We start from the raw sequence: 12,321 nt of genomic DNA, 5'->3' as shown, positions 1-12,321 counted from the left end.
GTGACACAAATCGAGTCCGAACTGTAGCGGGGTCCCTCGCGGCCGTGTTACAGAAACCTGTTAGGATTTACACCTTTGCTTAATGGTTACACCACATTTTCACCTTTCACATGAAACGTGTTAGGATTTGATGTTTACTTGGTTAAAACCTTCCCCCTCTCCGTATGAGATACGATTAGGTATGCTTGTTGGTTACATCACCTTTGCTCATTTCACATGAAACGTGTTAGGATTTTCACCTTTGCTTGTTGGTTACACCACATTTCACCTTTCACATAAAACGTGTTAGGATTTGATTTTACCTTGTTAAAACCTTTCCCCTTTCCTTATGAGATATAGTTAGGTACGCTTGTTGGTTACACCACATTTTCACATTTCATGAGAAACGTGTTAGGGTTTGATGTCTACCTGGTTAAAACCTTCCCCATTTCTGTATGAAATACGGTTAGGTATGTTTGTTGGTTACACCATATTTTCACCTTTCACGTGAAATGTGTTAGGATTTGATGTTTACCTCGTTAAAACCTTCCCCTTTTCCATATGAGATACAGTTATGTATGCTTGTTGGTTACACTAAATTTTCACCTTTCACGTGAAACATTTTAGGATTTGATGTTTACCTGCTTAAAACCTTCTCTCTTTCCGTATGAGATACAATTAGGTATGTTTGTTGGTTACACCACATTTTCACTTTTCATGTGAAACGTGTTAGAATTAGATGTTTACCTAGTTAAAACCTTCCCCTTTCCGTATGAGATACGATTAGATATGCTTGTTGGTTACACCACATTTTCACATTTCACGTGAAACATGTTAGGATTTGATATTTATCCAGTTAAAACATTCTCCCTTTTCGTATGAAATACCACTAGGAACAGCTATTGGTTACACAACTATACCTCCTCAAGTTCATTATTTTCTTCTCTCGCGTGAAATGCATTTGGATCTTAGGTTCACTATTTCTCCTCTCACGTGAGATGTGTTTGGATTTTGAGTTCACCTTTCTTCGATCAACTGAGTTGTGGCACATTTAATGCAATGATATGGCACACTTGTATGCAATGCACTCTCTTTATTATTTGTGTTGTGGCACATTTATATGCATTATACCCTCTGTTATGCTTTATATCATTTGCACAAGGCTTGTCTCATATATTACTAGCTTCATATCTTTGTCATCACGCCACAACATTGAATCCTATTACATAATCATGAATTTTCAAAACAACCGGCTACGCAAAGTGTGTGAGTCCAACTTTCAAATTGTAAGCCAAGCATGTCATTTGCATTCTGTCCCTGAACTACGCTGGTTTGATTCTTTCCAATGGGATGTGTAGGCAACCTTCAGGTTCAACCACTTGCGTTGCATCTTGTTTGTTTGCTCGAATCTTACGGCCTTGTCAAAAGGGCTGTCTTCGAGCTTTGACATTCACTCACGTCATGAAATGACTCCGAGCTCTATCAAAGAGGGAAACTGTAGACACCCCATTTTAACCAGCTCTAAGACTTGGGCGCTTTCTTTTGACCGCCTTATGATGAATAACAAAAAGGTGTTTCTCACAAAATTCTCAATAAGAAAAATGGAATTTGGTTTTTTCTCAAAAATCTTACACCCATTTTGGCCAAACTATTTTAGACCTTAAAACCCTCTTTTCAAAATATTTTTCCAAATGTTTCTATGATGTTCCGAGGCTCCCATTTCGATTAAACTATTGCACTTTTCAGTAAATCGAGTAAGTACAAAGTGGAGATAAATGGAAGGGAGGTGAACTCTTTGAAAAATATTTAAAAACATCTTCTTTATAGGTTTGGAGTTGAAGGAAATAGGAGGAGATGGAAGAAAACTAGTTTAGGAAAAGGATGAGCATCAAATCGTTAAGAAATAAATGAACAACCTTTACTAAATTAGGCATATATATTTGTAAACTTGGAATTTAGATGTTAGGCCACCACCATTGGAAAGTAGACTTCTGATGCTTCAATTTAGACTCAAGAATCACCTAAACCGAGTCCGGATAAGAGAGATATGGTCGTTTGAAATTGGGCTTAAGAGCATATTTTATTGACCCGGCCCGCGACAGTAGCAGACCCTTTTTTTTTTAGTTTTGGTTCGGTTGGGACACCTCATTGACTCATTGTATGATCCATTCAAGTGCACCCACTCATCCTCCATTATGTCCACTTACCCTCTATTATCAAAAGAGGTTTTGGCCTTGTCATAACGGATGAATCAAAAGTAACAAAGTCTTGATCATCATTATCATCCTTGTCATCCCCAACACCTTTGTCTTCCACCTTGTCCCCCATTCCTTGACTTTTTTATTCCTTCATGGCTTATACATTCAGATTGTATATTAAACAGGGAGAGGATGGAATGAGAGAAGAAGAACATCATTCAAGAGAGTAAGAGAGAAAAGAGAGCAAAAGAGAAAAAATTGTCTAAATTGCAATCTTGAGCCGAAACACTTCCAAGCTTCCATAGCTATTGAAATTCCTCATTTCTATACACCAAAACCACTCCAAAAATTTTGATATAGCCAAAGATCAATTGCCTTGATCATAAGGAAGGGTGTTTACTGATTGAAAGTGAGAAAAACTAGAGAGTTAGCCACTTTCCATACCATAAACTCCATAATTTCGAATTGGGGATTTGAGAACACACTTCCTACACGTGAGGGTGATCAAAAGGGAGTTTGTGAACTAAAGAGTTCATCCTTTCCTTGGAAGGTGAATTTCAGAAACTTCTCATTTTCTTACATTTCTTACTTATTTTGCTCTTTTGCTTTGATTTCTTGTTATGTTATACATTTTTGTAATCTAATTGAAAGTGGTGAGTTGAGACTCCCATATATATTGCTTTAGTTCTGTTATTGTTGTGGAAAATCCAAAAAAAAACAGAGTTTGGCCAAGCCCACCGGGCTACCCGGCCCGTTAGTTGGCCGGGTAGCCACCAAAAAGTACATCATCGCACCCACGACCTTCATGACCGTGCCTGCGACCTCTAGGCAAAACCAACAGCCTTCCGACGTTGAAAAGAACAACCTCTAATGGTCTTTGGGGCGCTTGAGGCTGTTATTTTTTTATGTTTATTTTATTTTGAGTGTTTGTGAGGATTTTTATATTGTGTTGTAATATTTATTCATCTCCCTCGGATTTGTAATATGTAAAGTGTTGTAATAATTATCCATCCCCACTTCTTATCTATCGCATTCTTTAATCAATTTCCCTAACTGTACATATGTATATATCTTGCATGCCATGCATATCCATGCTTTTATATGCATGATTCATGCCTAGATCTGGCTAAATTTGCATATTTGAGCTTTAATTAATTATTACCTGATTTTGTGCGCTATCGCATGTTTTGCAGTGTTTCACATGTCATGTTTTAGAAACTGGATCTTTAAAAGCATTCTTGTGTTTGTATTGCATTAGGATTTTGTATATAGGATTATGCATATTTTACTAACTTTGTTTTGTAACTGTTCACGGGACGTCGATAAATATATAAATTGTTATGCTTTAGCATCCCGCTTGTACATAATTTTCTTATTATGTTTAGCATCCTACCATGTGGCTATTTGCTTATGTGGTATATCTCCATGAATGCTAATGGACGAAGGTTGTGTCGCTTAATTTGGAATGATATTGATTTTCATGTTGTAAATTCAATTTTTTTGAGTTATGCATCTTCAAAACTCTTTCAAAAAACACATGAACTCAAATTGTTCCAAGATGAATGACATAGTCTATACTTGTATGCTTCACATAGTAACTTTTTAGGATCTATTAAATAAATCGAAATATGAACATATGAAGCAAGTAAAACTCATATCATGGTTTAGTAAAGGCCGATCTTTGATTGGGTGAGCGGGGGTGCTCTTATTGACCTTCTTCTCTCATACCTAAGATTCTGAACCAAGCATCTTTGGTTATGACGAACAGTGGCCTTGGCACGAGTCATGAGTTTCCTAATTTTCCAAAATATTAGGTGGCGACTTTGAAATCTGATGACGTAATCCATTTTTGACAAAATTGTAATAAAATGGATTTTTAATAAAAGGTTCCAAATTTTGACTCTCATCTATGTTTCACATTTCATTTGTGAGACTAGATCGCAGAGATCTCGAGAGTCCAAACTGTTTAACGCGCACAGGTACCCCTAGGTGATTTTACAAGAACATATTAGAAATTCCAAAGTAGAAAAAATAAATCAATAATGGCTTCAACAAAAGCAGAGAAAAGAACTAAAATTCATAGTAGTTATTCAAAATCCTTAGCATCATGAAGAATATCCAGCATATAACATATTATCATCACACAACATAACATAATTATAAGGAGAAAGAGCAAGAATTATTGCCTACCCAATCTCTCACTAGTCCCGAAGCAACCAATTACCGAGTTAGTGCACAAAGGTTGAGGTTATAGATTGTCACAAATCCAACAATGTGGCTTATGACATCCGAGGCAGAAGACTTTTTTGCTCACCGGATGTACTGTAGAAGCATTTCCAGGAACGACATTTCCATAGAGAGAGAATTGTAATTGGGATGCTACTCCACTAGTTGATTGGCTACTCTTCTCTTCTTCCTCCTTGTACAAGATGGACTCCAACCTCCTTCACTTGAAAATCTTCATTTCCAACCACTGAAATATTCAGTTCATCCCCACCTTTCAACTGATTTTCAAACTTCCAATAACTTAACCACATCATATCCTCATCAGCTTCTGGAATGCCAATGACATTTGGGGAATGGCTCCAAATCAGACTATTGGTTGTATTATTGATAATAGTATGTGCGTCACAATCATGGTCAAGATATTCTGAATTATTGGAAAGTGCATAAATAGAACACACACTCAAGGCTTGAATTCTGAAATGCGATGGCACTTTAAAAGATATTGAAGATCCTGTATTTTTAATATTAAACCAAGTTGGAATCTTGCTTTTCGGAAGATAAGCGTAAAACATGTGTTCTTCATGACATCCCTGTACCAAAGAAACCATAATTTAACCTTACAATTTTTTATTATTTTTATTTTTATTTATTTTGAGAGAGAGAGAGAGAGAGAGAGAGAGAGAGACTTGTAGGGGAAGCTTCTTTTGATTCTCTAAGTACATCTTTGAAAGCATAACAGTTGGGCTTCCCATGGATCCAAAATTGGGCAAGCCCAAATTATTCATTATCTCCACATCAATATTCCCTATGGGTTCTAACTTAAATGCGCCCACGACCTCGACTATATTGTCGCACATATCAAAGAATAGTAATGGTCTGCAATGCTCCATCATAACAAATTGATTCTCCCATGAGTCATTATATTGCATCGCTAATGGAGCTGAATAAGATCTACATTTTGAGTTGTAAAACTCTTGCAAATTCTGCAACTTTATATATGCATCACGAAGGTTCTCGAATTCTATGGTTGATGATGAAAATGATTGAAATGCAACTTTCTCCAACAATGTACATTCAATGACCGACAATACTTTCAAATTCTGCTCCACTATAAGTGATTGAAGCCTTTTACACTCTTTCAATACAAGGATCTGAAGTCCAGTAAGACCTCCGATGCAATTCAGGAGGGAACAAATTGGATTATTGCTTAGATTTAATATCTGCAATGAGGATAGGTTGCTAAGATCCTTTGGAAAAGCATCCTCCGATAAATTGCAATCCTCAAGACTTAAGTGTACCAAAGATCGTGGAAAAAGGGCCCATGAAATTTCTACACTCTTTCTTGGCTTCAATAGAGAAGGCCAGATGAATGAATACCATGGTTTGACCTCCTTAGTGGTAGAGAGTAATGGACTTACGACAGTTCCATTTGCATTAAACTTTGTTAAAGAATCCATAGTCCCCATCTCTATTGGCAATTCCTTAATATTTGAGCAACCTGAGATGTCAAGAGTTTCCAAAAATTTTAGCATAACAATGCTTCTTGGAAACTTCCTTAGATTTTTGCAATTTTTCAAATTTAATAAAACAAGTCTCTGAAGGTGTCCAATAGATTCATGAACCTCTACCAGCCTTGCACAATTTTCAAGTATTAGTCGCTCAAGATTGGGTACTTCCAAGAAATCAGGAGTTTCGGAAAGGCAATGGGAATAACTAAGATCAAGGATTTTTAATGACTCGAGAAACTGTAATAGAAAAAAATGCTGGCTATTGTTTCTTTTAATTCTCAAACAAAATTGAAATGAAAACAAACAAATGAGTAACATACCTTGGTTCCTTCCCAAACCTTTTGCAAGTTGCTATACGGCATCTCCAGAACAACCAAGTTATCCAAAGGGAAATCATCACATATAGAGTTGAAAGAGAATCCATGCCGACACAACCATCGTAATCCTTTCGGAAAATTTTCAAAGCTTCCATTGACTTGTAAATTTTTGAGTTGCAAAAGTTTTAGTTTGTGCATCCTTGCAAATGCATCAACTTCCAAAGCTATCTTATATGAATTTCGTAGAGCAATGCCTACTGTCTGCCAGGAGAAGATGCCAAAACGACGTCTTTTAAATGAATTTCCTACATTTGACATCAAAGATGTGCTGGGGAATTCTTTAAAATGACGTTTTTTATTGACACCAATGACTGTCTTGTCATATTTATCTTCCAAAAAGTTCATATCAAGTATAAGGCCTTCAATTTTTCCTGTCCCCTAATAAAGAATAAGAGGGAGATGACATTGATCAAGAAGAGTAATGTTATACCCCAAAATATATATATATATATATATACAAAATTCTCATACAAAATTATGTAACTTTCATTTAAAAAAAAAAAACCACCAATGTAAATGATTTTTTTTTTTTTTTTTTGGGTATGAAGTTTCTAAGTTTGGATCATTTTTTGATAACTATAGAAATACATACAAATATAAATGAGGAGAAGGATTAATTCTTACAATATTTTCTCTCAAGACATTGAAGGAATCCTTATGATTCCAAAGTCTGCTACGTTCTCCTGGCTCCTTAAGTGATTCTTGACGAACAATTTCTTTTCCCATTTCTTGAATCAATTGATGCATCACCAACTTTTTGCATGTATTAATCATTAACAGACATCTATCAATGAGATTTTGAATCCCAACTGTTGTGTAAAAATCACATCCATCTAGAGTTGTAACTACCCAATCTTCATCCATCCCAACAAAGAAACAAGCAACATGGAGGAATAAATTTTTGTCGTGGTCATCTTGTAAAGAGTCATAGCTTATTTTGAGTTTTTCAATGACTTGATAATTAGGAATCGCTTTCAATTTCTCCAATTGACTTTTCCAGACATTTAAGCTTTTCCCTGACAGCGAAGAACCCAAAATTTTTATAGCTAATGGAAGCCCTCCACAGTATTGTATCACCCTTTCTGAGACCTCTATGAAACCATCAATGGGACGGTTTTGTCCAAAGGCATGCCAACTAAAGAGCTCTAAGGACTCACCAAATTTTCAACCTTGTGAATGTGGCAAACTTTCATGAGCCCTTAGCAACCGCTCATGTTTAGTGGTTATGATGATTTTACTACCTTGAAAAAGCCAATCTCGCATTCCAAGTATTGCATCTAGTTGGTCTATTGTATCCACATCATCAAGAATTATAAGAACTCTTTTGCAATGTAATGCATCTTTAATTTTAACAATTCCTTCTTCAACATTATACAACTTTTTCTTTCTTCCCTGTAAAATATCTGAAAGAAGTTGTCTTTGTAATTGAAGTAAACCATTTGGCTGTTTTAGAGTTTCGCTTACATTTGCAAGAAAGCTGCTTTCTTTGAACTTTGAGAAGTTCGAATTATATAGAAATTTGGCAATGGTTGTCTTTCCTATTCCACCTATCCCACAAATTGCGACTATACCAACATCACTAGACCCATCTCGTAACCAAAGCCCAATATTTGTTGCTCGAGAATGTATTCCGATCAAGTAGGGGGAATTCGCCAAGATTGTGCGTCTTAGTATGTCTGAAACAACTTCTACAATTTTGTGGATAAATTTTGACTCGAGTCTAAAGACAAGATCAAGATTTAAAATAAAGCACAGTAAGAATGCAATGACTTGAAATTAATTATAAATTCTCATGCAATAATGAAGAAGATGACTATGTTATTTATTGTCTTTTTTGAAACAATTAGACGAATCCTAGATGAAAAAAAAAGGGAGGGGGGATGGGGGGACTTTTACAATCATCGTTTTGGATCAATACTATTTTTTCTAATATAAATTGTTTTCCCTGTTTTGCATTTTATGAGAATATAGTAAGCTTATAAGTTATTAAATTTTTTAAGAATAGTCTAATTTTTTTCAGTGAAATTTTAGGACTAATAATACCAAGACCCCTCAATTATTGGTAAATATATATGATTTATCACCTCAACTACTAAAAGCATATCACTTTCATCTTTGTACGGTTTTTATAATTGAAGGAATCAATATATATAAGTTCATAAATAAAGTAAAGTAATGCAAGCTATTAGTTAATGGGGTCTATCTTGGTGTGATTAACCCAAATTTTTATGATTGAAAATGAACAACTTCATGTGATCTTTTCAAATAGCTTGAAAGGGAGAACCATCTCAAAAAATCATAGTTAATAAATCCAAGTTTTATTTGGGTATTATGAAGAACTTCCTGTGAACCTGCACCGATTTGAAAAGAAACCAACTGGATGTTCCTTCAAGGACAATTTAACTTCTACATTTGAGGTTATATTTTAAAAATTAAAAGATGTCAAACTCTTGGAATTTAAAATAAATAAATAAAAATTCATCCCAAATTTTGATCAAATAATTTTTAATCTAAAAGGCCCTCATAAGAAAAATACTTTTAACTACAAAATCCCAAAAAAGGGCGATGCAAGTAATGCTTAGCTAAAAGAGAAAATTACCCGTCAGCTTGATTTTGTAAATCCATCCCTGCTAAATCTGCAGCTTCTCTGAGTGCTGCTCTCCATTCTTGTATCTTGCCCTTCCGTTCATCTTTTTTTCCAGCTCCTTCTGTATGGAATCTCTCTTCGTGCCTCGTGAATGCTTCTTCGAAACTTTCCATTTGCTTCCTCACATGGGATGGATCCACATGATAGAAGACAGGTAGCACTACATGCCCAGTAGTCCTTCTACGTTTGAGGATCATCACAAGTTCATCAAGACACCAGCTCGAAGAAGCATAGTTTTTTGAGAAGACAACTATTGACATCCTCGACTCTTGAATTGCTTTCTGCAATTCAAACTTCATATTTTCTCCTCTTTCAATCTCGTCATCATCTCTAAAGGTGCGAAATCCACTATGATTTAAAGCTGTGTAGAGGTGGTCAGTGAACGTCTTGCGAGTGTCTACACCTCTGAAACTCAAGAACACATGATAACTACATGGAGAATCCGAAGAAGAGGCATCTTAGGCTCCAACAATCTCCATTGGATTAAAGCTCCACAAAGAATTAACGACAGAAGTGCTATGAGATGGGATTAATGCTATATGTCAAGGCATCATATATGTTTTATAAGAGATGTGACTATACATATATAACCATATATCTAAAAAGGTAAGGAAATGCTACCATAATTTACCCGTTGATTTATGATTTATCCTGGAAGCTTCAAAGCGAGTGTGAATGGGCATTTTAAGGACACCTGTGTGCGGACATTTTCGGCATGGAAGAAGCTGCTTGGAAGTTGGGGTTACAAATGTGTGAGAAAAGTGGTGGGATGAGCAAGGTTGGACAAAAATGCTGAGAAAGTGGGGATTTTTATTTTTATTTTTATTTTTATTTTTTTACCAAATTCAGTATATTTAACATAATTTTAAAACTTGAAAGGGTCCATTTTATAATACACTTTTCTTTTTCTTGTTTTTGGGTATATATCACATATAAGTTATGATAATTTATGATATTTTTAGTTATAATTAAAAAAATACAATGGAACATAATCAAACGTAATTTGAAACATAATAACAATTCCAATAGGTTATAACCACCCTACCACCAAAATGGGTCACAACACCAATTGAGCCATAACCAAAACATCTTCAATCATAACTAAAATAACAACAATAGTAACTAAATTATAACTAACGCCGCAACTAGTCATAATAAACACCACAATTTTATTTTTAGTGGCAAAGAAAAATTTATTTCATAAAAATTCAATATATATATAGAAAACAATTGATCAAAACCAAAGACTACAAAACTTGTAAGTGGATGTATATATATATTTTAGCTTGGAATAATTGTAAGTGGACATATAGTACACCTCTTTTTTGAAATGTGTAATACGGAATTTTTTAACTTAAAGTTATTTTGAATTTATATATATATATATTTATATGTTATTTTGTAAAATGATATTTTAAAAATATAATTCTAAATTTTAAATTCTGTTTTCAACTTCAATTACTTTATTTAAAAAAAAGATTAATTGTAATCAGTGTGTTTGGTTTGAGTTTTCTAGATTAAGTTTTTTGAAAATTGAGTTTTTTTGTTTTCGTATTCTTTTATTTTTAGTGAATATTTTTTAAATTTTAAACATTTTTTTTTACTTTTTTAGATGCACCTTAATTAGATGTATCTAAAAGTAAAAAATTTGTGAAAAAATATTTTAAAAAATTAATAAATACATAAAAATATAAAAAATGTACTGAATTCTTATTTTTATTTTTTTTGTATTTTTGGTATTTAGTAAATTTTTAAAAGATTTTTTTTTACAAGTTTTTTATTTTTTAGATGTATTTATGTTAGGTGTGTCTAAAAAGTAAAGAAAAATTGCTTAAAATATTAAAAAAATTCAGTAAAAATAAAAAAAATACGGAAAATAAAAAAGTAAATTTTTTTGAAAAATGAAAACAAGCAAGCTTACCATGTTTTGAAAATATACTTTAATATAATATGGAAATGAGAAATAAGTAAAAAAATTACTTAAATTTTGAAAATAAATTTCGACTGCGAGTGCCTTCACCTCTGGAAACCCAAGAACACATGACAACTACATGGGGAATTGGAAGAGGAGGCCTGTTAGGCTCTAACAAGCTCCGCAGGGAATAAGGACAAATGGGATGAAAGCTATCTGCAAGGCATCATAGATATTTTATAAAAGATGTATCTATGGAATGATTTGAGAAAATAGTTAAAAGTTAATTTTTTATTTTTTTAAATTTTTTTTTACTGTTTTATGTGACAAGTAATGTGATTTAAAATAAATTAAAAATTAATTTTTGACTTTTAACCCATGTTCTTAAAATGGGCCTATGTCTAACCATATATCTAAAAGGAAGAACTAAGTAAAAAAATAACAAAAAATAAAATAAGGTGAAGAAATGCTACCATAATTTACCTCTCACGCCCCATATTTTATTACTCGAAATTCTTTACCAAATTCATTGAGTTTATTCAATTTCAGAGCTAACATGCGGAAACTCTTTACATCATTTATAAAAATAAATAAAGATTCTCTCATCCGAAAATGCAACATGTACATAACTAAATAAATTGTCCACAGGCTTACATCTTTAAAGTAAAAGAAAGGATTTAACCCTTTTACATCAATGGCATTCTGCCCACAAATAAAAGGCCCCGTGGCCAACATATAAGGAAGATCCTCGATCTTGAAACCCATCTCGACGTTTACCTGAAAAATGATTAGCAACGTGGGATAAACATAAAGTCCAGTAGGGATCTCAACATGATCCTAAACAATAGCAACTTACAGATAGCTATTATCATGAATGCTTAGTCTCATACTGTATAAATAATGTGACGGTTTATACAGAAATACACGTATATAAGAACTTTTCTCAAAATTGTTCATTTCATTCAGTAATATAAGCAATTCACTTTTCTTTCTTCTTGTTATCTTTTTTCCAAAAATCATATGATTATAACAAATTTCAGAAGAAAACAATTTCACCAAGCCCATTACGTTTTCTCTCACTTTCCATACTTACATCTGATTTGCCTTTTCAAAACATGTTCACAAGTGTTCAAAGTCTATCACATTTTTCATAATCTTAACACAATACTTAAATCCGTTTTCAACACATTCATAACTATACAAATATGCCTTTAATACAAAAGGAAAACAAGCAGCAATCAATAGCTATCTGCTTCAATAATTGAGGCAATACGGCCTTCCAAAACAATAACCATCATAACCCATGATATACCCAAATACACTAAGACAATAATGATAAATAAATTCTACTCCACCTGCCTTAAGCACGGTAAGCCAATGATATACCTTTTCATAGCAAAATGTCAATTCAAGGATACATCTTTCCATAACAAAACCCCAATTTACCAGACGCCGGCTAGAAGGTAATAGTACC

The 12,321-nt window shown here is 33.7% G+C and overlaps 1 pseudogene across 1 annotated transcript; it reads right to left on the bottom strand.

Annotated features, from left to right (window-relative positions):
• Positions 1 to 3,725: 3,725 nt before the first annotated feature.
• On the bottom strand, positions 3,726 to 9,678 carry LOC114258057 (disease resistance protein RPV1-like; annotated as a pseudogene). Its single transcript, XR_014329390.1, has 3 exons — positions 8,888 to 9,678; positions 6,913 to 8,008; positions 3,726 to 6,666 (listed from the first exon to the last, which is right to left on the bottom strand). The product of XR_014329390.1 is annotated as a disease resistance protein RPV1-like (transcript).
• Positions 9,679 to 12,321: the final 2,643 nt, after the last annotated feature.

Source organism: Camellia sinensis, chromosome 5, assembly GCF_055761805.1.
Source record: "Camellia sinensis isolate YWXY chromosome 5, ASM5576180v1, whole genome shotgun sequence".
In the NCBI taxonomy this organism is placed as follows: Eukaryota; Viridiplantae; Streptophyta; class Magnoliopsida; order Ericales; family Theaceae; genus Camellia; species Camellia sinensis.
Note: the sequence above shows the minus strand (reverse complement) of the source record. Positions and strands in the feature narration are given on the sequence as shown.